Source organism: Anomalospiza imberbis, chromosome 21, assembly GCF_031753505.1.
Source record: "Anomalospiza imberbis isolate Cuckoo-Finch-1a 21T00152 chromosome 21, ASM3175350v1, whole genome shotgun sequence".
Taxonomy (NCBI): domain Eukaryota; kingdom Metazoa; phylum Chordata; class Aves; order Passeriformes; family Viduidae; genus Anomalospiza; species Anomalospiza imberbis.
In genome coordinates, this window is record NC_089701.1 from 7264279 (window position 1) to 7290808 (window position 26530).

Sequence of the window (26530 nt, forward strand, 5' to 3'; positions counted from 1 at the left end):
TGTGGATTTAGATGTCAAGGAGGAAACAAATTGTGGAAACGTAGGGTGGAATAAGAAAGTTTTGCAAAGTACATTTGAAAGGAGAAAGGGAAATTTTGCTTACCTGTTTGGGTCAATGTGTACCAGATACATCAGTCTGACCCAGCACACACTTTTCTAAGAATCCTGAAAAGTCCCTTGCAGCTCCTTAGAGTGTTTTTCCAAATGGAGTCAGGAGTTAGTTTTTCATAGAAGCATAGAATAATAAACTGACTTGTTTTGGAAAGGACCTTAAAGCTCATCTCATCCCACCATCTGCCATGGTCAGGGACACCTTCCACTATCCCAGGTAGCCCTGTCCAACCTGGCCTTGGACACTTCCAGGGATGGGGTGTCACTGTAGAGCAGGACGGTAACGAGAATGACTCCAAATCAAAGGCTAGAGAATGACTTCCGATTTAATTCAAATGCACTGCTCTATAAATAGAGAACATTGTGCAGACTAATTCCATTAGTCTTAGAGTAAAAACATCTCACACCATTGGTGTGCAGTGAATGACACACGGTGGCAGAACATATCTATAAACAATGTGAACAACAAGAGAGATTAGAGAATTATTTACATTCTTTCCCAACTGTCTCCCAAGCTCTCGCCTGGTTAGAAAACCTTCTCTTTTTCTCTCTGACTGAACTGAGAATATCCACAATGGGGCAGCCAGAACTCCTCTGGGCACTCTGAACCAGGACCTCACCACCTTTTTTGTCCCTTAGCTTTCGTATTTCAAGGATGTCCAATATGGGCGTCCTTAACAAGACCCAACTTTTCAGACAAGAAGACACTCAGTGCTTCATGAAAAGCAGGTCCTTTCTAAAAGTTTCTGTGCTCAAGTACACACTGGGAGTGCACTCTCCAAAAGTGTTCAGCATCTGAAAATACTGTGTATTTGCCCCTTTAATCCCTATCAATGATCCAGGGCTAGAAAACCCCAGAGGAGAAGAGGAAGGGTCAGAGTTCCAGTGATGAACACTGACAAGCTGAGTCACTGGTGAGTTGCATCCTATAATCCATCATTTTTAAACCTCTCTCATCCAAGAGCTTTCTGTGGTGTTGAGCTGAGTCATTTCTGCCCATGAAACAGGGAGGAAGGGAGGAGAACCTTATTTTATCTCCCAGCACTGTGGCCATGCACCAATCCTGCTGCTGCCCCATTTTCTCCATATCTGTCTCACACATCCCCAGCATGTGCATTGGCCAAGCCACCATCTGACATCTTTGAGAGAACAAAACTTCCCCAAGCCAGCAGAAGAGTCCCCTAAGGAAAAGGGACTGAAAACAAATTGAAAGCAAGACAGACAAACCAAAAAGCAGATTTTCCTTTCAGCACATTTCTGGAAGAGGAGGGGAAGGAAATCCCTTATGGACAGAAACCTGCACTGCCATTGGATTTCCAGCTTAAGTCAGAAGCCCAGGGAAAAGACAGCTCTTCACCAGCAGTCAGGAGGGACTGCAAACACAACAAAGCATCTTGTAGGCAAACAGCACAGGGAGTCATCAGGGACTGACTCATTAGTCATACAGCGTTTGCACATGCTGATGGCTGAAGGCAAAATATGACCTTAAGTTCCATCATCACACCAAACAATGTCTGCCAGTGCAAAAGGAGAACAAGGCAGAGCAAGTGTACTGCATGAGATGTGAAAGACAGGGCTTTGATGGTGCAGCTGTAAATGGGGATGTCCTTGGTTGTCATCTCTAACAGGGTGGTGGCTCAGAGTTGGGACAGTGCCAGGTACTGGAGAAGGGCACTCTGGAATAAACATGGCCTTCTCTAAAGAGCTTTCACTCTAAATATCTAAAACCTCCCAGTGCGTGAATATCATAAACAGATAAGACACACCAAGGAGGAGTGTGATGATACTAGAGTTGTTGGATGTCCAATTCTTCATGGAAAAGTCAAAGCAGAAACTATGACAGACTATGGAAGGAGGGATTGTTTCACAAAGAGCAGAGCATCCAGTCCACTGAGAACAGAGAGTGCTCTCAAAGTCCCTGAAAATGCTCTCTCCACGCCCAATGAAGGTGATATTTGTCTTCACACAGGGGTGAGCCCTGACTACTGTTGTATTCAGAAAAGAGAGTATGACGGAAGTGCTGAGAAAAGCTGGGTGCTGGAAACCTTCATAAAGATCAACTTCATGGGCAACTCTGCTGTCTTTTTCTGGTTTCAAATATCACCTGGATGAGTCTTTCTTCCAGCACTCAGAAAGATATGTAACTGATAAACATCCTATGGCTTTCCATGAGATGACTCAAACTTGTTTTCTTTTTGCCTGAGGAAAACAAGGGCACTTTTTATATTTGAAATCAGATTTAGAGTAAGATTTCTTGACGGAACAAAGGTGGCTAGATCAGGTGAGTTTGGGCCTGCTGACCAGATCAGCAGAGCTCTGTTTAATTCTCTGAGGGTTGCAGATGTGAAGTCCTCTAACACACATTCAGCCCCTGCATTTTCTTACTTAAGACTAAATGCATCAATATAATAAAGAGAGAAATTATAAAGAGAGGTTTAATCTCACAGAGTGAATCCCAAAGTTCAGAGGACGGATTTGTAAAGACTTTTTATAAGTTTTGTCATCAGTAACATTTGCATGTCTCTTCTTCTGGGTCTTGACATATTTTACATCTCTTTTGAGGGCTTGAAACATAGGAAGAACAGATTTAATGGGAAGCCGCGGCCTCCTGCTTCCAGGAAGATATTGTTAGGGTTGGCTCAAATGAAGAAGGATCATCAGCTTGTTCTCAGAGCTTCTTGCTGTGGCACTGAGGAAGATTTAGCACATTTGGATATCCATTTCCTTCCCAGCTCTAATCTTAACACCCACCTCCTGCATGCTAAATGAACATCCCAGCACTTCATAATGGAGACAGGAAATTAATTCCTCATAAAGGGTTTTTTTTTCTTCCTACCCCTTTTATTAAGACTCCTCAGCCCTGTCAACAGTCAACTGAGCTTCCACAAGTCATAAAGGTGCATTTCTGCAGTCTCATTTCCTCAAGTCTCCTGCTTGATGGATTATGCCCATTAATAACCTTCACATTGGAAGAGCAGCTGCTGGGATTCACAGGACCTTGTTGGATGGTGTAACCCTGACCTTTAGCAAGGGCACTCAGGAAAGCGCAGACATGAAGCAGACATGAAGACTCAATCTGAATCTGCTCTGCTCAGTCCCTGTTGGAGGCAGCAGTTAGAGAAAAAAGACCCTCCCTGGTCTTGCTGACCAAGGATTCCCATGGGAACCTTCACAGCTGGACCAGCCCCCTGAGCAACACCAGAAACCACGTCTTTGATCCTGGAGTCTGGTATAATTTTTATAATTTCCACATCTTTAGCACCCACTAAGGGCATGCATCCATGTTTTCAGGATACAGGATGTCCAGAACCAGGTTTTAAAAGGAAAAAAAGTCCATGGAGTTGTCTAAAAATAATCTTTCCTTAACATATAAATTAACCAAGAAATGTAAATCCCCTATATTTTTTTATCACAATTTTTCTCGCCAACCCATAATCTATTGGGATTTTTTTTTTTTAAATGGATGTGACTAATCTTTAATTTTAAAGAATATCATTTGTGATCATTAAATAGACCAAGCTGCATCAAAATGACAGATCTGGTTTAAAATTGTGCTGTTTCACCCAGGCTTGAGCTCAGCAGTGTAGGACAAGTGGAGATGATGTCTAGTGAGATGGATGCTAAAACAGCAGGAAAGATTCTTGTGAAATGAAAATGGATCATCTCCATCTGATATGGATTTGGAAGCAAACAGGGTGAGAATCTGGAGCTGGTATCAGAACCTGGAGGGCCATGGAAAAGAAACACAGGTTGCATCCCCAATTTTGGTAGAACCCTTAAAAATGTAATTCATGTAACTCTCAAAAATAAAAGCACAAGACCAATTCAATGATCTCAAAACTAAGGAAAATATCCCAGGTACATGGGATCCCCAGGTACATGGTACATCCCTTGGTTCCCTTTAAAAATTGTTATGTAACATTTAATTTTGATTTTTCACATACCTACACCATGTAAATTACGGAACAGTAGCATAATGTGGCTCTTCACAGGATTTTAAAGCTTTTCTAGCAGGCCTAGATGAAATGTTCTGGAGAAAAGAACAGTTACGCTGTGGTTGCCTAGCAAATGTCTCTGAGAAAGTGTTCCTGTTTAAAGAGAAAAACAAATTAAGTATAAACTGCCTGCAAGGCCACACTCCCCGGGGACAGTAGATTTCTGTAAGACTCAGAGGACAAAATTGTCAAAATCTCTTGTTAAAATAGAGGCAGCACATTGCAGCCACAGACACCAGAGATATTAAAGTGAAAAACCCTGCTAGTTCTGGCTCAAAGTCAGAAATAACTGAGTGCTTCAAGATCTTTTGACCCCGGGGAGTTATTAGTAACATTTTTAAAGTCATCTTTAACATTATGTGTCTTTTGTTTTTAATATATTAAGAAACTACACTCCAAGGGGGAATGGACTCCTCAGTTCTGTGCCAGTCCCTGAAATACTAAGTTAGTGTCTCTAACTCCAGAGCCAAATCTGTGTGTCCATGGAGGGAAACACACCCTGTATCTGCCTCCTAATGGGTATTAAACTGTCTTTGGCAAGGGATTAATGGACTGGTTTGGCTTTTCAAGTTATTTTCTTCTTCTTTTGCTGAAATATTTCTTTAGAATCATTCAAATTCCCTCCTCCCTTCCAGACTCTTTTCCCACCTATTAATAAAACAGAGAAGTTGGCAACGTGTAGTCTCTGATGTTGTGGCCTCTGCTTTTCACTCAGGGGAATCAGCTGAGGGCCACAAAAGTCCACTGGGGCCTGTATTTGAAGAGAGAAACACAAAATAATTTGTAGAAGGATTTCCAAAACCATAATCTTCAGTGCCACAGAGTGGGAGCTAGAGAAAAACCACAGGACTCCCGTCACTGTGGCTTCATTCTGCTCTGGCCCCTTCCCCTCCAGCTTTTCTGTGCTTCCATAATGATTAGGTGTGGAGTCACTAATTAATCAGGGTTAAACCTGATTGTCCACCCAACAGCAAACTGTTCCTAAAACAATGTCACCAGAAGGCAAAAAATAAAGATTTCTGGAGTTCTCAGTGAAAGCCTTTGACCTGTTAACTGCCCACAAAACCCTTCCAGTACAGATTAAATCCAGGGACTCTTTATCTTTTGGCAGGGGACTCATTTATCCACCTGAGGCCTCGGCTCTGAGCTCAAATCATGAAGGTTTTGTCTGTCAAGGACCACTGCCCACATTTCTTCATTCCTTCAGAAGCAGGGGATCATCTTCTTGACCTGGGTTTTTGAGACATTGGGACAAGAGTGAGAATAAATATTTTCCTTCCTTATCATTCCAGGGGAGTTTTAATTTACACATTTTACGTCTGGGAGTCTTTCCAATCTGTATTAAGCTTGCTTAAAGAAAAGAGTATCATTTAAGCCAAGGCATCCAGGATGAAACAGCTCTAAAAAAAAAGACTCTCTGTGTTCCTTCCCCTGTGAGCTGTGAACTGCATTATTAGCAAACATTCTGGAGTATCTCTTGGGGAGAAAAATCTTGAATACGTGGACGTGGGAAGATGGCATGGACATCCCACAGGGATGCATAGGATCTGACTGGTTTCCTCCTCGCTGCAGAACAGATACAAACACAAAGTAGAGGATTGCTTAGGGCAGGAGACTCTACCCCTCCACTGCAGAATCTCACTGAACAAAGACAGGTCTCTGTGTGGTTTTTGCAGCCCCATGACCATGACTGAGGTAGTTGGCACTCACAGGCCTTTCCTAAACCCAGAGGAGGAAATACCCAAATGGATCATTACTGCAGAATGGCCTCACTGGCTGGGTGAACATGCGGGATGTTCCTTGAATAAACCATACCTTGGCAAACAAATTAATTATCTCATTGTAAATATCTGATTCCAGACTGGAAAATGTTTCATCAGTCTTGTCTGAAGTTTCTGATCCCAACTCTTCAGCTCTCCTGGCTTCCAGTGGTGACAAGATGGAACATGCAGCACATAGGAAAAGCTGCTCCATGTTTGTAGTCCTTCTCAGCTATTTACAGAAATGTTTAGATGTAGGGGGAGTTTGATTTATGTGCCTTATCTTCCTCAAACCAGAGAGAACTCTTCCCGTCTGTTACAAACACTGCTTAATGGATCTCTAACAGCCCTGCTTTCACAACATCAAATACACCAGAAAATAAGGGGGAGCAGGAGGAACCAAACAAACAGCTCTTTATTGTTCCCAGGTGTCCCTGATAATGGGTGGAGGAAGAAGTGGAGAAGAAAGAGGGGAGAGAGATAAGAAAATCCTAATTGGGTCCTTGGCACAAGTTCATCATACATAAACATGGCAGGCAAAAAATCCCAAGTGTTAAAAGAAGTTCTTAGCTCCTGAAGATCCCAGGTGTTCAAAGGATGTCTAAAAGCAGACTTGCAGTTCTTTGTGGGCCTGTTTGCCTTCTCAGGGCTCTGCAGAGAAGCAGAAATGGCCAAGGTGGTGTTTCCCCACATGGGAGGCTGTGCTCCATCACCCAGCAAACCAGCCTGGAGCCAGCACACCCTGGAGGATGAACCAGCTGGGGAAACTCCCTCCCATTCAGCCTCAGGAGCATTAAAAGTCACCCAATTTATCTTTTTTGGGGTAACACAGTTCTCCTCCGGTGAGAGAGGCTGTTCATTACACACATTTTTATTGATCTTTGTGCGTTCCTGCACAAAGCTATGCTGAAAACAGGTACAAAGAGTGTCATTTCCTTCACTCTGGCACTGTGTTTCCTATCTCCTCTGAACCAGACTGGTTCACAAACCAAGGCAATCCCAACCTCCACACACCCACCCACACAAAAAATGGCTTGACCAAAGTGAGTTGGGCATTCATTATATTATAACAAAATCTTCTGCTGTATTTTTCCCTGCCTCCTATGCAGTCCCGTGCTTGGCTTCTGCCTTTTTAACTTTATAATAGCCTCCATTCTTATTTTTCTTTATCATTTTTTCTTCACTGACTTAAAAAAAAAAAAACCTCAATTTGACAGCATTCCATTTGGAAATTCAAGAAGTCCATAAATAAGGCTCAAGGCAGCCCCAAATATAGTTGCTAACAGAAATGGTAACTTTTATGAGGCTGGACAGCAACTTTTCAATTACACATTTTGACAGGCAAATGCCACTGAATGGGATGGAAGCACAGAGAAGGATATTTTTAAAAATGAAAAGTTCAGGTAGTTTTGGTCAAAAGCATTGCATTTCTCCTGAAATGTAGGGAAGAGGTGGAAAGAAAAAATAGAATAAAATTTGAAAAGGTGAAAAGAGAGAATTTAATCTGATTTGATCCAGATTCTTTGGTCCATTTCTCTCACACACCAATTTAATTTTGACTTTACCTGTTACCCTGATCCTGCATAGGAAAAGTTATTGAGAAATTTCATGTTGTAGAGGAGAGAGAAGGGAAGATGAGAAAGCTCCAAAGCAGCTGGAGCAGTCCAGAGCCCAGTTCCCTTAGAATATAAATGAGAATTAAATGCTTAATTCCTGATGGTGGTGCTTGAAATCCATCACGGTTCTTGCTGTAAGGCAGAGGAGGGAGGGCTGGGGTGGGCCTGGGCTCACTGGTGTGTCTGGAGCCCAGAAATGGAGATTATTGGAGTGTTTCTTTAATGGGAACCCTTAGCTCTGAGCACTCCAGGGAAACCTGTGGCACACACGAACTCCCTTTTAAAGAGGTTTTTTCCTCTCTTTCCTATGGCTTCTCTGGGTCTGAGCTCAGTCTCAGCCTCTCCTTCAGTAAATTTATTTATTTAGAGATATCGCTCTTCTTCTCACTTGTTTCTTTGTAGAAAAGGAATAAAGAAATCAATAGCTTTTAGGAGTCCATCTTCCTGTCCTTTTTGTTTTAAATGGCACTCTTTCAAACAATAATCAGGAGAAGCACATGGCCAAACAATGTTTTCAAGTAAGTTCCATTTTCTTTGAGAAAGAAGCTTTTAAAAGTAATATATAATTAATTTTTTTCCTGCGAGATAGGAATTGAAATCAGTAGATTTTGCTCATCCTGCCCAAAAGCTGTTTTCAGTGAGGAGCTTAAATTACTCTGTTAGTAAAAGTTGTGGCAGGTTGAACTCTCCCTGCCATGTCCACCTGCAGGATTCTCAATTCCCACACACACCGGAGAGGTCCACACACCCATTCATTTGTCCTTGATGGTTTAATTAGTACCTGAACCATTCAAGACTCACCTCTTCTTTCAAATGTCACCTCCCAAACCAGTCTCTCCTAAGGAGTGAGAAGAAGGGGGAGAAATTTCAAATTAGGAATTAAGTTTTTTCTTCTGGATTAAGCACCCATTTAAGATGACATTTGCCCATCAGAGTCTGGAAGGTGAAGGAATATTCCTAATTTGAGATTTAAAAATGGTAAGAGAGAGAGAGGGGACACAGCTGAGGAAGAAAGTGCTTGAATGATGCACAGAGGGAATCCAGTGCAATGTGAGACTTTGGGATCCAGGGAGATTTTCACTAATGGTCTCTGCAAGTCTTAGTATTATTTCATACATATTCTCATCCCTCTGACAGAGATACTGCATAAATCACTTCCCCTTGTCCCAGGCTGACCCTCTAACCTCTGAGAGATAATGAGGCACTGTACCTGGCATCTCCTAATGCTGCCAAGATCCAGATCAAAGAACATTAATTCTCCATGATAACATCTCTATTTATTAATGCAAATGCCTTTAATCCTTCCCCAGCCTCTGCTCCACTCACCACCTTTACTTTTATTACTGAAATTTCTTTGGAATTAAGTAAATTGGCTTAGTGTCCCCCGAAGGTGGATGTCACTAAGAGCTGCAGTCTGATGTGTCCCCCCTGGCAATGACACTCACCTCCTGGACAGATTAGCTCCCAGATTTGTTACAATGGGCAGGGGCTACATGCTGGGGCTTCCCAGAGGTGCCAGAGTGTTTGTATTCATTACACAGAGGTCAAGAAATAATTCATAATGATCTTTTTTAAATTATTTTCCCCCCTTTTTTGCCAGCTATCAGTGAGCAGACTGTGATTTCCCTCTTCCCCCTCCAATCTTCAATATCATGTGCTGCTCAAAGTTATTTTCCAGGGTGTTTCTGGGGAAAACAGTGCAGGCCAGCTCTTCCTGCCAGCTACCACGTGTGCTGGGATGTTTACTTTTTGTAGAAACAGATCAGGGAGCTCTGTGGATTTATGCTAAATAATAATCTGTTCCAAGCACAGGTTTCCAAGGAAGTAGGAAAAAATCCTTGACTCTCACAAACAGGAAACTCCTTCTACTTAAATTCCTAAGTGCTCCGTGCAGCAGGCACAAGGTGGGTTCAGAGTGGGAGCTCTCTGCCACAGCCTCATACACACTTTGGTAGATGGGACCTGGAACAAAGAATCATGGGGCTCTTGCCATGCCATCATGCACTGGTTGGGTTGGAACAGCCCTAAAGCCCATCTCATCCCACCCTCTGCCATGGCCAGGACCACCACCCACCATCCCAGGCCCTGTCCAGCCTGGCCTTGGACACTGCCAGGAATCCAGGGGCAGCCACAGCTTCTCTGTGAGAGCATCCCCACCCTCACAGGGAAGATATTTTTCCTAATATCCACTCTAAACCCACTGTCTTTCAGTTTGAAGCCACCCCCCCTGTCCTGTCACTCCAGCCCCTTGTAAATCATCCCTCTCCACCTTTCCTGTGGGCTCCTTTCAGGTGCCATCCTTTTCTGATTGAGTGGAGAACCACGCTGGGGGTCGTGCCTTGTGGGGGGAAGCTGAGAACAACCTTTTACACTATGGGGAGCTGGGAAAGGGAACACACTGCCAGCAGAGCAGCAGCCTGGGGGATCCTCAGGAGCTTCACAGGGGCCAGAGACAGGCAAGAGATCAGGAAACCCCACAGTGGGAAGAGTTTGCACATTGCTGCTTCAAAGCATGACTCTGCACCAAGAAGTGGTGGAAGAAATGAGCCTGAGGAAGGAGGTGACAGGAAACTGCTGGGTTAATTCTACCCTTCTATCTCCAGTCAGTGCTGGCTGTACCCTCAGGCACAGGGGGACAAGGATTTAGGCTCTATTACTGCCACATGAAAAGCATGATAAAGTACTTTGCCTTCCTTCCCCAGCTCCCTGCCTGTGAGAGCAGTTTATAAAACTTTCCTTCCTCTCCTTTTGCTTTGGCTGTTCCACCTGTCAGGGCCCACACCTTCTGCTATCAAGTTTCTGTACAGAGAGCAGCCCTGCAAGGTGCAGGACTCAAAGTTAGTCTGTGAATGTGACATCAATATTACTACCTAATAAGCATTAGACATCAGCCTGTAAGCAGGGAAGAACAAATGCTTCCATCATACAAACTGGGATTATTGTCCCATAGGGCACTGACAGACAAAAGTGGAAAATCGATGTAAGGAACTGAATATCTGGACTGAACTCCAATTTGTCCTGGTGTCCAATCTGGCACCTATTCTCCTTTTCCTATTCAAGCCTAAGTCCTGTCAACATCAATGGAAGCTTTTTGCAATTATGGAAGGAGGGAAAAAACATAACACACTCTGTCAGGCTGCAGCTCCATCACCTTTTCCTTTCTTGGCCATCAAATGCTGAAAGAGTGACCTTGTTTTCATTAAGAGGAACACCTAGTGAATGAATACAGGATGTCAGGTGGGAACAGAGGCACACAAGGCAAGGAATTCATTAGAGAAAGTTTCAGTACTGCAGAGTGGGACATTCATTATTTTACAACTAGTCCCTGTGAGTTTTAATTAAGGACACCAGGCAGTTTGTATGTATATAAACTGCCTCATATTGTACTTAATATCTCACTAAATATGAATCCAAAGTTTTCCTAGTTTAAACATTTTCTTCTCTATCGCTGCACAGCACATGGCCAATTCCACCCTGAAAGCTGGGAGACAAAGCAGTTTGGAGGGTGCAGGCCCTCAAGAAAAAACTATTATTGGGAAACTCCTTGCCCAGTTTTGCAGCCTCTGGAGATTTACATAATTCAGGACAACACTGGAGATTTCAGTGTATGGATGTGTAGAATTAAATCTGCAAACATTTCAGGCTCCCTTGCATTGCAGGTTGAGAAAATCACTACAGAAAAGGCAGTTCTCTGGAGCACTGAACTGGGTTGTAACCTGCACACCCATCACATGGCTGAATTGAAAAGCTTGGAGTGATGCTGGGCCTTCATATTCACACAGCTTCACTTTCCACAGAGGCCTTGGCATATCACAGAATGGTTTGGGTTGGAAGAACCTTAAAACTCATCCCATTCCACCCCTTCCATGAGCAGGGACACCTTCCACTGTCCCAGGCTGCTCCAAACCCTGTCCAACCTTGCCTTGGACACTTCCAGGGATCCGGGGGCAGCCACAGCTGCTCTGGGCACCCTGTGCCAGGGCCTCTCCACCCTCCCAGGAAAAAATTCCTTCCTAATATCCCATCCAGCCCTGCCCTCTGGCAGTGGGAAGCCATCCCCCCTTGTCCTGGCACTCCAGGCTCTTGGAAACAGTCTCTCTCCATCTTTCCTGTGGCTCCCTTTTGTTACTGGAAAGCTGCAATTAATGTCACCCCTAAGCCTTCTCTCCTCCAGGCTGAACAATCCCAGAGCTGCTCCATCCCTCTGGTCCCCCTGGTGCCTCCTCTGGATCTCTTCCAGCAGCTCCAGCTCCTCCCTGTGCTGGGCCAGGGCTGGGGCAGCTCTGCAGGTGGGGTCTCACCTGAGCACAGGGCACAGGGGCACAATCCCCCTGCCCTGCTGCCCACGCTGGGCAGGGGATTCTGGGCTGCTAAGAGACTTGCAGAGACTTTGGGGTTTACACTGCAGGGGACAGGGATCTGCTCTGTTCAAACACCCTCTAACCCCACATAATTAACCTCAGCAGCCACAAATCCCTGCTGCCCATGCCAGGCACTGGGACTGCTGGATAAGCCCTTTGCTAAAACCAGCCTCAGGACTTCTGGGCTGAATAATAAGAATTCCTGCAACCTGTATTAACTGAAGAAGCATTCCATTAATCTTACATACAGGTGACCTAACCACCAGTCACAGCTGCCTGTGATTAGTCAGGATAATTTCTGTGCTGGTAACTAAAATTCAGAGCCCCTGCAGCCCAGCCCCTCTGGGCAGTGATAACTCCTCGTGGGTGGCTGCTCAGCGAGGAACCAACACACAGGCAGGGGATTCAGGAGCATTTTGTCAAAGAGATGCAAAAAGGAAGGATCATTTTAGGCTGATTCACCTCTGTGTGTGTGTGTGGGCGTCTCTAAATTGTGTGTGCATATGTGTGTCTGTGTGTTTGCCTTGACTGAGTGAATCACCCTACCTGTTACAGTGTAAAACAGCAAACATTAGTAAAACCCATAATAAGCCTAGTGGTGGTGATTCAACCAAAGCTAGCACATCTGTCACCGAGCAGCAGACTGCCAGGCTTTTCATCAGGGGAAATACAATTGAATAATAATGTAGGAAAGGTAAAGGAGCTTCAACAGAGCTTTCTGCCAAATTAAATACAAGGTGTGCTAAAGAAAAGGGAATTTAAAAAAGCTGCACAAATGTATAACCCTGCTTGAATACAAATCCCTCAGTACCGGGGACTCCGTGGCTGAAGACACATCGCATCTGCAGTGTGAGCAGCTTGCTCGGGGCTGGGGGCGGATGTGGGTGGATGGCTGAGCAGTGAGGGTGCTGACAAATGTCCAACTCTGGGAGCACAGAATCTTCCCAGTGCCAACAGCCAAATGAGGAATTGAAGGGGAGGAGGAGATGGGCTTTTTGACTAATATTTGGAGGCCTGATTCTCCAGTGCCATCTGGTCACTTGGCAGTGCTCTTGGCAGTGCACAGGAGAATTAACCCCATCCAAAGTGGTCTCAGAGGGATTTCCCTGTGGTAAAAAGTCCTTTGATGGCAAAGGAGTTCTGCAGTGCTTGTAGGAGACACTAAACCAGAGAGAAAAGACAGCATTGCTGGAGGCCCTCTCCCCAGCCTTGGCTCATCAGAGAAAGCCAAAGGAAGGGAAGGATGGGATGAGATCCTGGCCAAATCACTGCCTTTGAGCCTTCTTGGTGGGTCAGAAAAAAACAAACAGAGAGATGGGGTCGGGGGAACAAAGCCAGGATCTTTGGAGCCAGAGGAGGATGGCCCTTCTCCCACCCCCACTCGAGGGCATGGGTCAAGCTTGTTCAAATCCATCTCAGGGGCTGCAACGGCTGTTGGAGACAGCAGCACTGAGTCTCAGGAAAGAGACACTGAAGAGGCTTTCCAGACACTTTAGGGGTGTGTTATGGTGGCAGTGCCACTTCTCAAGCCAGCCTTCTGTACCCCCACATCCTTTTTGTACTGCTATGGTTGTTCTAAGGGCCTTTGATGGGGGTAACATTGTGAGTGACCCTGACTTGTTTCTGCCAGAGTGTAAATAAGGATAATGGGCAATCAATCCATCAGCTACAAATGAAACATCTCTGTAAAGACAAAAAGAAAGGAAGAAGAGAGGCCTGTAGTGTAGACACTTTCCTGATTGCAGAGGTACTCTTATGGGGCACTTCATTTTAAACATCCATTTTCTTTACATTTTCTCTTTCCCTTGTACACAGAGCATTTTCTTCTATTCTGTTTTTGTTCCCATTTACTTCTTTCTCTTTTAACCAGAGGGGCATTAAAAATCCCAACACCTTTTAAGCACTTGTGTTTATCATTCGCTCAGCTTTGAAAATCACTGCAGGGCTGGAGATAAAACCACACACATGCACACACAAATATCCAGACCCCTTCTGGCTGGAGTGAGAGGCAAAATAAACCCTTTGGACTATTTAGAGATGAGACACATTTGCAAAAGCTCTGACCCAAAACCCACAACAATCAGCACAGCCACAGGTCTCCCAGGCTGAAAGGAAGCCCTCCTGCAAATTTCATTGGAAAACGTGCCTGGAAATCACCTCTCCCGAGCTCACAAGCAGCTGTGCCAAGCAGTTCCAGCTGAGTCACCACTGCAGGCCAGTCTGTGCCTCTCTGCATCTCCCCCCTTTCCACTGCCTGGCAGCAGAAGGATCAATGCCCTCTGCCCAGGCTACCAAACAGGCTGCAAAAATTCAGGCTAATGAGTTATTCAGTGTTAGATTCAGCGTTAGAACAAGTAGGAGACAATAAAGCCCCCAGCATCTGTGCAGAGCAGGGCTGGGGTGGTTTTCTTCATTCCCTTCACAAGCTGGGTGATGATGAGCAAGCAGCCACAGAGAGGCACTGAAAGGTGCCATGGCAATTTCCTGGGGATGGGCAGGATGGTGAAAGACCCCTGCAACAGAGCAATCAACAGAGCAAACTCCCAGGAAAGTGAGGAAAAGGAAAATAAAAGCACCAATATTTCTGAGTGAGGAGCTTGCCAGTCATATTCACTCATTATTGCATCTACATGCACATTAATTGCACTTCAGTGCAGGGCTGAATCCCCCCACAGCCAACACCTCTCTGAAGGGGCTGTGTCACCCCTGCCAGAGCCCTGCCTGTCCCTCCTTCCCCAACTGCAGCCACAGATTTATGGCTCCACAGTGCCCGCTCCTAACCCACCTCCCTCTGTCCATCCAAAAGCAACGATGACAAAGGAAAAAGGTTTGGAGCAATCCAGTCCCACTCCTGAGCCAGGGAACAGCCACAGGATCTCACTGCTGGGCAGCTCAGGCTTGGTTTGTGCCATGGGCAGTGGCCAACAGCTGACCCTGACAGGGGAAGGGAAAATAAACCTGTAGTGCACTTCAGAGATTTGTCCCCGATTTTACCCGTGTGAGAATTGCAGCTGGAGGAAAGCAAATCTCAGTAAAGGCAGCCACTGCCACCTTTCTGAGTCCACACATCAAAATGCACCATCCACCTGCACGAGTCACTGTGGAGCCCATCAGCAGAATTTGGAAGAGTTTTACTTTTTTTCCCCTCTACCACAAAAAAAAAAATATTTAAGCAACTTTTTCTAAAAACTTGTATTGATTTTTTTTAGTTTTTTTTTTTTTTCATTTATTAAAATAATACAGAAGAAAATACCATTGCTGTTTTTTATCCTTCCAATTCTTTAGAGCTTGATAATTTTCCAAAGCAATTATCTCAAAATCAAATTAAAAAAACCCCAAACTTATAGGTGTTTTCAGAAGCTGCTGAAACAATTCTTTTGTATTGCATATTTGAAAAAAATAAAAGGAAGAAGAAGGAAAGGAAGGAAATCCAGTTATGGTATTTGTGGTTCCCCTGCCCATCCCAAATGGCATTGGCTCTTGGGATCTTCTTAGCTGGAAAATATTGGAATATCTTCATGCCATCCAACTGCTTGGCTCCTCTCACAGCAGCCAGGCCTGATGTCCTGTGCATCAGAATCTCAGTTCTGCCTACAAACATCAGCTCTTGAGGCTGAATCTACCAGTAAAAGGATGTTTGGGATCCAAAACCCCATGTTTTTTGCTCTCCTCTGCCAGAAATGACTTTCCATCAAGCAAGGGAACTGCAATCACCCAACTCACACTACCAAGACTAAAGTCCCTTTCCAAAATGAGCTCAGTACAGCCTCCAAGCCACAGGTTGGATTTGAACCAAGTTTCTGGAAGAGAAGGGTGAAAAAAAAGAAAACAGATGTAGTTTGGAGAAAAACAGAAGCATCTTGTCTCTGTTTTAAAGCAAGATGATTTGCCATGAAATATTACTGCTTTAAGACACATCATTGCATCATTCACTGGTGCTTTCAGACTATTGGCCTCACCCATTTATTTTCACACAGAGACCAGACTGTAAACCTCTTGGGGTAATGAAAAAAGGGAAAAGAGAAATCATCTGTTTTCCTCTCAGTTCTTGCAGATAGATTATACCTCCTTGTATCTCAAAAGAAAACAAAAATATCTACTTGGGCTGACCCTTTACTTGTAAAAAGAGTCTTGGGGACATCGAGGTGCAAATGTGAGCAAAAAGTTCTCCATGTGCCACATGTTGGGTAATAGCCTGGTATTTTTAAACCAAGGCATTAAAGGATTTTCTGGCTGTCTCTTTTGCAAAAATAACAGTACAATTCTAACCCTCCTCGCTTCACTAAGAGGAAAGGTTTAAAAATGCAGCTCCTACATTTACCAAGGCATGTTGTGCCAAATAAAAGCAATCTTCCATATGCTGTTTTTTTTTTTTTTTTTGGTGCATTTCATGTTTATGATGTTTTACACCACGATTTTTGTGTGCTCAGGGTTGGCAGTGTTGCAGCAGGGATGTGTCACTGTCAGCCCAGACAAGCAGCTTTGTTTTGGGCTGTATTCCGTTCCTTTCTTGGCTCCTGAGGGATTGTAAACTTCACCATCATTCCCACCCAGACATCCCCAAGGTGACCACGGGGCAGGTACAACAACCTGGGGAATCTGAGCCCTCCTGCTGCTGTTTCTCCACAGAATCCTGGCACGGGATTGAAGCAGCACCAGGGTTCTGCTGCTGCATCTTACATGTCCTTAGTGCATTTTAAATATTAAGTAATAAAAATATGTATAAGTAAAGAGTACATCCATAAATAAAGCAAATGTATAACTCACTGAATTATTTCATTACTAGCAGCCACATTCTCTAGCAGAATAACTATGAGCAGAATTTCTCCTGACTTAGCTTCTCATTATTAAAATACTACCAGCAGTTACTTGCAGGACATGCATTCCCAAGCTAATCATTTGAGGATTAATTTTATGTGTGCATAAATAACTCCTGCTTTGACTCAGGGCCTTGAAGCAATGGACTTGACAAAATACACTTGTGTTTGAATACCACTGGCTCAGCCAGCACACGCACACAGAACTTCGGCTTGCACAGCCATGGGAAGATTAATGTCCTTCTTCTTTCCTCTCTCACCTAAAGAAGCTGTGGAAGTCTTCCTGGAGATGTCCAAGGCCAGGATGGACAGGGCTTAGAGCAACCTGGGATAGTGGAAGGTGTCCCTGCCCATGGCAGTGGGGTCAGAAAAAGATGATTTTTAAGATCCCTTCCAACCCAAATCACTCTATAATTCTTAGAAACCTCTACTCCACAGAGTGCTCAGGTTATTCATTGAAAAGAGCTTGCACCTTTGTTGCCATCCTGCAATAAAAATTCAGACTATTTAAAAGCAGCTTTTGAAATCAACTCCCAAACCCTGTTCCATTTAAGAGAGCAGCCTCTAACCACATATGCAGGAGAGATGTCATGGCCAAGATACACCACAGCAGCTTGGATGATGTGAGGACAACTTTTGACCTGCTGCAAAGCTGATGAGACATCAGTGCTCCACACACTGCTGGCACCTAGAAAGGTCAAGCAAACTCATCCCTAGCACCTGCAATAAATTCATTTTTCAATGGCAATATATTGGCCAAGCCTTTAGGTATCCTAAAGCCTGTCACAAACACACCCTGCACCTGGCTGGGCAGCTCCAGCTTTCCTTTGCCTCATCTCCTGGGATTTTTAACACTGGAACCATGGAACATCTAGCACAGAAGGGGTTCAGCAAATCCCAGTTACTGTAAGTGATAACATATATATCTACTCCCATATTCACACATTTGTGGCATTACCCCACCACTTAACTTTACAGAAGCTCAAGTTCCATCAGTTTCTAACCTGTTGAATAAATTATTTCAGAATTGTCAAGTAGGTAATTTCTCACCTCTTTCTCCAAACCAAAATTACTTGGGTAGGAGAACGAATTATACAGAAAATTGTCTGTCTTTTTACATCTGACGCAGGGAAAGAAGTCAAAATTTTTATATTTCTTATTGAATTAAAATTTTAGAGATGATTAGATGCTTAAAATATTTTATTTAAATTGTGTTACAACATTACATTTTAATAGGGAATTGGTCCATTTTGGTTACATTGAAGCAGATATATATGTATCTGTAATAATATATTACAGAACAGTGGCCATAGACATTTATATTTATTACAGTATGAACTGTCATAATAAATGCAGTTGACATTTTTTTATTTCATCAAAACAGTGGAGTGGCATCAAAACAAAATCTAAATTATTTGTTTCAACTATTCCCAGCTGGAACTATCATTGAAACAGACTCCTTACAGCAAAATATTTTGGTTTTGACCAAATAAAGATTTTTGGACCACATACTATTTTCTCAAGGTCCAGAGTGGAGGATACCAAAAATAACTTTGATATTGGCCATTATCTGAGCTCTGATTAAAAGAAAACAGAGTCAAATCCATGGTTTTGTTAGCTTTGGTTACAGTGAGAATGCTCTAATGCAGGCTGGGAATATCCACACCTCTGTGAGATTCTGTGCTCTGGACGGGCATCCTTGAGGAACCCCCCATGACTTAATTCTTGCAGACCTTATTGATTTTCCCATTGGCAAGTTCTGGTCCATCAAATTCAGCATGGGATTTCTACAATCCTAAGCCTGCTGCACTAATCTGAAACCTGTCAGATGCCATCAGGAATGCAGAGATGTCCAAAGCTCTGGAGATGGTTCATCCCTGGGCAATAAAAGGGCAAAGCTCAGCCACAAACCAATTCCCCGTCTCCCCACATCATTAGAATGAAAACAAAGGTTTAAACCTTTATATTTGATTGTGGAGAAAGGCAACAGAAAGAGCTTTTTTTTTTTTTTTTTTCCCCAGAGGGCAAAACCAGAGGGGTTATTCCCTCCCCATCCCCTCCCATCCTCAGTCTCTCCATTAAGTGCAGGGACACTGACAGAATCCAAAAGCAGAAAAATAAGCATCCACACACCTTAAAGGGTACAGACTGTTACTGCTTGGCTGCCAAACAGTGTTTCTGTGCCTCCAGCACTCTTTGTTTAGGGCAGGAGGAGGGGGGGAAAATGGCTTTTGTAGTAAACCCTTCTCAGCATTTGCCTTCAAAGCCTCACCTGCAACCCCAAAGCAAGGGGGTAACAGCAGTGAGTTCACATTTTGCCTGGATCCACTGAAGAGTCAGCAGTGAGAAGGCCCCGAAAGCCACTTTTAGCTGCTGTAGACCCTCTGCTCCTGGGTGCTGCAGGGAGGGAGCCCTGCCTGCTGGAGCTCCCACTGCTGAGACAACAAACAACCCCAGGGCTCTTAGCTCCAGCCACCACCACATCCATCACAGAACTTCCCTCGGTGCCACTCCTGCACCTTGCCTCCAGCTTCACTCTGGAATGCTTCATTGCCCTTCTTCTCCCTCCTGGTCACTGCTCTGCCCTGCACAAGGCAGGGGATGAGCCATGAGCAATGTGGCTGTTGTTGTTCTGCAGGGCATGGAGCCCCCACATCTCCCACTGCTCCCAGCACTGTCCTCCACACCAAAGAGAGGTCCACAGGGTATTTTATGGCTCTCCTTCATCTCAGAGTCATGGCCTTTTACCTCAGGCTGTGGCAGCTCTTGAATTTAGATGCTGAGGTCTGCGAGTTCAGTCCCCAGCACTGGTGACTCACACGGTGCCGTCACGTTATAAATCCTGCTGAACTTTGCAATGCAGAGCTGTTTGTAAACTGCACAGCAGCTCAGCCAGCCCAGGGCTCTCCCCAGAAAATCCAGGCAGCTCACCAGGAGCAGGGACTGGAGAAACCCCCAGGAGCTGGGGATGCACTGCCAGGATGTCTCTGCTGCACTAATGCCAGCTGATGCTTTCCTTTCTCTTACCATGAAATTCCTTCTGCTTGCTACTCCTACCTGCACCTTTTCCTTTGCTTCCAAATTGGCTTCCAAAGCCAATTCCTTGTCTTGCTTATTCCTTATCTGCACCGTTGCCCCAGAGGTACTGCCGGCAACAAGTAAACAGCAAATAGAAGGGTGACACAGAAACGAGGGCGTGTCACATCAGAGGCTGAGGCAAAGGAGTGAAAAAAAAAGGAGGAGAGGGAGAGAAGGCTGGAAATGAATGCATCTCTTGTCTCAGTGCCCCCATGGTGATGTGAAAAGTCATTAAACACCTCAGCAGACTGGCACAGTGGAGTAAACAGGAGCAGCTAATAGGACAAAGGCACCGGCACTTTATCTCTTGCCTCTCTTTGGGTTCAGAGCAATGAAGGTTTCACATTTTCACGGCAACCTCCTGTGTTTTTAATATTCTCCTATCAGCAAGATAAAATGCTCCTCTCTCCTTTCCTTGAAAATTTCTTATTGGGAGAAAACTAAAAAACTAAAAAAAAAGGCCTTGCTCTCACTGCATGAAGAATTTCAAAGCCAGAGTTCTTTATTTTCTCCCTGTCCCCCTGCTTAAGAAGCTTGGTTGGAAAACAGTTTCACTACATGTCCTTGGCCAGGACTCCCTGCAAAAAGACAACAGAAGAGCAGCAAGCTTCGACAGGAGAAAAACATCTCTAAAAACCTGCAAAGTAATTCCTTCTGGGGCCTTCTGTGAAGAGGAGCAGGGGGATCGGAGCAGAGGAGCTGGAAGTGGGATCAGACAGTGAAAGGTTTCATCATAAGATGTTATTGCTGTAAATAATGACAACAATTATATTTTCTTTATTAGAAGTCAGAAAGAAAAATCAGATGGGAATCTCCACTCTGCTACATCCTGTGCAGAACTTACTCAGCATCTGAATAGAAAAAAAAACTCTTAAAAAAATAAATACCCTTGGGAACCTGGCAGAAGGGACTGGAGGACCTGACTGCACTAGCAGGGACTTCAGGGTGTGCACACTCTGTGTGAGACAAAATGGATGATACCTTCCCAAAAAACCTTCAGAAAGAGAATCAAATGTCATTTTCCCTGCAATACTCCACCCAAGCCATACACTCAGGCAAGCTCCAGTCCACTGTGTCCTGACTTTTTGCTTACAGATATCTCATTTGAGCTACTATTCTTTTTTAATGTGGATTTTTAGGCAGTTCTTTCTTGTATTGTCCCTTTTTACCAGTAGAAAGTCACCTCTAGCATTCTTCCTGGTGAGTAAACCTCGGAATTACAGGGAACATCTCTGCTATACTTAGAGCAAGTGGTGAAATCTTGAATGCAGATGATTGAGAAATCAGGCATCACCTCTTAGCCTTGAAAGAAGGGTTCATGGAAAGTATAAAACCATGAATATTTCACCCCAAAGTGCAGGTGTGAAACACTTCAGCATTCATCTCCTGTCCTTGAGCGTGGCAGTGATTGTCCAGCAGGGATGGCTGGCCAGGGAGCAGGGTCTGGGGACAGCCCAGCTAGAGAGCAGCCACCTGCTCCTGTGCCTGTCCTGAAACACCCCCAGCTCTATTGCCTTCAGCGCGGAGCACAGGCCCATGAAGTGGATCTTCCAGAGCCCATTCTCTCTCGCTACTAGTTTTAATGCTGCTTTTAAAGCCATTTTTTTCCAGGAGGGAAATCATTTTATCTCCAAGGGTGTATATCAGCTCTGCCTTCAGCTGTCCCTCAGCTGCCCGGAGAGCTGACTCCGGGTGAGCTCTGCTTCCATTCCCTACCAAGGACAACAGAGGTTTTGAAGATGCTGATGGTCCTTGACCAGCAGTATTAAGACACTAAATTACGCTGACACGGCCCATAAATCGCTAAATGAGGGACTCCTAGACAGGGATGTGGCGTGAGCCGAATGACTACGAGGGCTGCCCGTTTCCTGGGCCTCGAGCTGAAGAGCTGCCACACCAGGCATGCTCCACGGACCCTGCACGTCCCCAAGACCCCCTTCTGCCAGGAGGGGACAACATATCACCACAGGGCTTAGTCACTGCTGTGGAGGTGTCCCAGTTGTGCAGGACTTAAGAGGTTTGGCTCTGTTTTCCCGTTAATGCTGGCTGTTATTTGCGTACGTTGGGTAAAGGACAACTCTCTGCGTAGAGGCACACAGAGACAGTCTCCACCTCTAAAAATAGAAGGAAATTACTATTTCTAAAGAGGAGGGAAAGCCTTTAATCGCCTTAAGATTGTGCCACCTGCCCACTAGCAGGCAGGAAAATATTATTTGGATATTTCTATTTTATTTGGATTTATACATAAGTTGATAAAAGATCCAAGGCAGCATGGGGAGCTTTTCCCAGAATGAAGGGGATAGGAATATGGTCTAATTTCCAGGAGTGTGTCATGAAGGTCTTGCCTGTGAAGATGAGACAGAACCTACCCTTGGCTAAAATAAAAGCCCCGACAATTTCAGTGAGGTAAGACACAAGCTGTCCTAGCTGGAAATGACTCATAATTTCACAATTTTGGGGCTGTGTGAATAATAAGCCACTACCTGTCCTCTCGGCCAGATTGGAAGGGGCTCTGAGCAACCTGGAAGAGTGGAAGGTGTCCCTGCCCACAGCAGGAGATTTGAATAAAGTGATCTTCAAGGTCTTTTCCAACCCAAACTAGCCTGGGATTCTATGAACTGACCTTTATGAATTTCCTCCTTAACTGATATCAGCCAAGTGAGAGCAGAATGTAAAGGACAGACAGGCTGTGTCTGCTATAAAAGCACACTGTGCTCTAACAATGATGTGCTCAAGAACATTTTCTTTTCAAGGAAAGCAACTTTGTCTGAAGTTACCATTAAATAAAGGACAGTGTCTTTCCTCCTTTTAGGAAAATATCAAGGTCTTATGTTTTGATTTAGAATGAGGCAACACAGGGGATTTCTGCTATACCAGGGGTTCAAGGATCCACAGTTTAGGAGTTTCAGTGGTGCTATGGTACTGGGGGAACATAAATCACTATTTTACCAAAACACTCAGGAATATTTCACATGGTGCACAGCACTCCTACTTCTGTCTGCTGAGAAATCAACTTAAACTTTATTTTTAGGATATCCTGTTTGCTGTTTGTAACAGCTGGAGAAAACAGAGGAGAGAAAAGGCAATATTTGCTATCTATGATGTGCCTAACTGGGACCTTGTTACTACTTAGAATAGCCCCACCTCCCAGGTCCTGCTCAGGATTGAGACTTTTTAAAATCCTAAAACTGCCCCATTGTCAGGATCTCACAGTCAAAGATAAGATATAAGGAAGGGGATGGGGAAGACACTGAGACACAAGCAATGATGCTCATTTCCTCCCTGCCAGCCTTTCAGATGATGTTTCTCTGCTCCACCTGCATTTTAGACTGGTAAATGATCCCTTGACAACAAACCTAAGTGTGAAGGGAGAATAGGCAATCTCAATTACAGTGAAGTTATTTTTCCCCACCTAAGCTACGTAAATTCAGATGATCTCTGCAGCTTTCTTGGAGAGAATTATTTTGTTTTATAGTGTTTAAACTGAAGCAGATAACTACCCATCCCTCTCCCCCTAGCCAAGATTGCAAATGCTATGGGAAAGATGTCCAGAGAGCTGATAGAGTCTGGCATCATTTACTCTGGGTACAGAGTGTGAGGAGGAATAAAAATGCACACTCAACACTTTCAGAAAAGTACCAGCACAGCAAGAAAGGCAGGCGGACAGATTGCTGGGATAGACTCCTTCTTAGCAACAAGATCTATGGTAGCACAGGTTTTTTGTTTGTTGTATGGTATTAAGAAGGATGTCTTTTTGCTAGGATTAAATAAAAAGGAATATTCTGCTTTCCCTAATTCTTTGTTACCCTTCATCTGCAGAGGCTTGCATTCAGCTTCAGTAGAAGGAGAAAGATTATTTTTATGCTCCAATTTCAGAAAGCTGCTTTTTCAGTTTGGAAACAGCTGTTGTTAACTCCAGGACTGGGGTGGGAAGAAGATTTTTGCTGTGGGAGGAAGGAGCTGATCTGGGTCTCAGAAGCTGCTGGCTCCATCCCACCCTGCCATGCCTTCAACTAGGCAACTTTGAGCCAGTCTTGGTTTGAGCACTGAGGTTTTCCCACCTGTGAAGCCCAGAGAATGAGCAGATTTGCTGTTTTTTCACTGCCCTTTGCTCATCAGCAGCACACAAACTGCCCCTGGATTGCAGACACTGCCGTTCACTCTGGATTCCCACATTTTTGGCAGCAATAACCCCCAAACCTCTGAAACACCAATAATCTCATCCACAGCAAAGGTGTGATCAGGGTGGATGTGTGCTGCTGGCTCCCAGGCCAGGTTGTATCATGGGCAGAAATTGAACATCTTGTTCTTCAGCTGGTGAAATGCACTGCTGAACCTTCCCTTTATTCATAGGAATATCCAGCCTTGCTCCAAGCCCAAACATCTCATCGCTTGACCCAAACACCACCTTCTTCCTTTCCTGCCCTTGTGTTGAAGCATTCCAGGGTTTCCCATGGAAACATGGGCGCTAGAACCAGCCCATGAATCCTCAGCTTTAAAGACCCTTCACACAGCAGCGCACACCTCCAGCCCCACCATGAAAAATCCATATTTATTCTCCCATTTCAGTTGCACCCCACAGTGCAGCGGGGTGAGCAATTCAGCACTGCCTTCTGATGGGGTGGAAGGAGAGAAAAGGGAATGAACACGACAGCATCATCAGTTCTGTGTTGTTGTGTGACTGGGTGTGAAGAGGATGGAAAGTCATTTTCCTGACTTGCCAGCAAGAATGTCTGCAGTCACTGCATTCAGCTGCCCTTCAGCAGAGCAGAATATTTCATCTTTCAATACCATGGACAACATGCCTGATCTCAAATAGAAACTGTCCTTCCTTTTATACATCCCTCATAATAATCTGATTTATCCCAGACAGCTTTTTCCATAGAATGTATCACATGCTGACTCTCACATTCTCTTTTGAAGGCAAAAAAGCATATTGCACCTGTTATGAAATATTCCTTTGATCTAAGGGAAATCATGAGCAATTTGTGTGTGACATTTACTAACTAATGTGCTGAGGGAATATTACTCCTAGAAAAACACTATTTTCTGGTAGTTTCAATATCCTGAATAATGCTCTGCCAGTGGTGATTCATCTTGAAAAGGTAACTATTTCAGCATGATGAGCAATATTAATAACAGCACATAATACACAGTGCTTCTCAAGCAGACAGATCCTAAAGCCTACTGCAAACCTTTCCTATAAAGACCATTCAGTCATTCATTGAATTGCAGGCACCTGTGAGTAAAGGAAGAACCCCATTTCTATATTTTCCATACAGCAAAAAGGAAAAGCAAAGAGGAATTTGGGTTGAAATACTAATAGAAGAAAGAGAAATGAATAGAACAAATGAACCAAGATGAAATCTGACATTAAGTAAATGCTCCCAGAACCTTAAAAAAGGTGCATTGTATCATTAATTGTCCAAAGTGGTCAGTGAAGTCCAAAGGAAATATAAATGTGGCATAAACTTTAACTATCACTTCCTTTTAAGTTGCATACATTGCACAGTGACATTATTACTGCTCTCCAAGACTTTGCAGGATCCCTAGAAGCTATGCTCTAATACCAAGGTCTTAAATAAAAAAATTAAAAATCTGCTGCAATTTGAAAAACACATGAATGTATTAATGCATTGTGCAAGAGATAAAAATACAGTCACAATCCTTGCCTACAGGAATCATCTAAAGCTTTGATTCAGCAAAGTGCTTAATCAAGCACTTAACATTCAGACAAGCACCAATGCACTTCCTTTGGGGCTTGGCTACACATTGGAGAAATCCTTTCCCCCCTTGCCTTCGCCCCAGACTTTGCAAAGCCAACCCTCCTGTGCTTTCATGCTTGTAATCCTCCTGAATCGAGCAGAGGATTTTTAACTAATTGACTGATCCAGCCAGAGGTGGATTCAGCTCGTTTTGGAGCAAGGTGGTGCAGACAGCTGAGTTCATGTGAGGATGACAGTACCTCCACAGCTATCCCACATTTACACAACATCCAGAGATCAATGTCACCTCTGTGCTTTACAGTCATGGCCAACACCACCTATTGCCAGCTTTTCTGAGGGGATACTCCCCACATCTGAGATTTTTTGCTTTTGTAAGGTTGCAGGAGAGCGCAATGTCCCTGCTTTGTGCACCGTGGCAAGGCACAGGTTTAGGTGAGTGACAGCTTCTAGTTCAGGGCTGGGGAGAGGTGAGGCTGAGGGAGATGGGCTTGTTCAGCCTAGAGAAGAAATGGCTGAGAGGGGATTTCATCCATGTCTGCAGGGAGGGCTCAGAGCAGGGACCAGGCTCAGCTCCATGGGGCCCAGCAACTGGGCAGGAACTGATAACCAGCAAGTTCCACCTGAACAGGAGGGAGAACTTCTTCCCTGTGCAGTGACCAAGCCCTGGACAGATGCCAGAGAGACTGTGGAGTCTCCCTCACTGGAGATATTGCAGACCCATGTCCCCAGTGTGGTCCCTTCCAGCCTGAGCCACCCTGTGATTCTGAGGCACAGTCTGTGCTCTGGGCAGTGGGGCACTAGTAATGTCTGTCTTGCTCATGTTGCCTTTTAGAAAATCTATAAAACTTCCAGCCCCTGGGTTGCTCAGTGCAATGATGACACCTTTGAAGATGCACAGGACAGCACGGCGGGTTCTACACTTAGCTGTGACTTCAGCTGCCAACAGCAGACTGATCCCCAGGGACAGCCCCAGACCTTCCATACAACATTCTGTCCAGCCAACCCAAAGCCTTATATTTTTTTTGCCACAGCCTATTTTCCAAAGATATTAGCCTGGTTTTGCACC

General features: G+C 44.4%; 1 long non-coding RNA gene across 1 annotated transcript; it reads left to right on the top strand.

Moving 5' to 3' along the window:
* The first annotated feature begins 21761 nt into the window (after nucleotides 1–21761).
* LOC137486289 (uncharacterized) lies at nucleotides 21762–25311 on the top strand. Its single transcript, XR_011005664.1, has 2 exons — nucleotides 21762–22144; nucleotides 23558–25311. It is a non-coding gene; the product is annotated as an uncharacterized lncRNA (long non-coding RNA).
* The last annotated feature ends 1219 nt before the right edge of the window (nucleotides 25312–26530 follow it).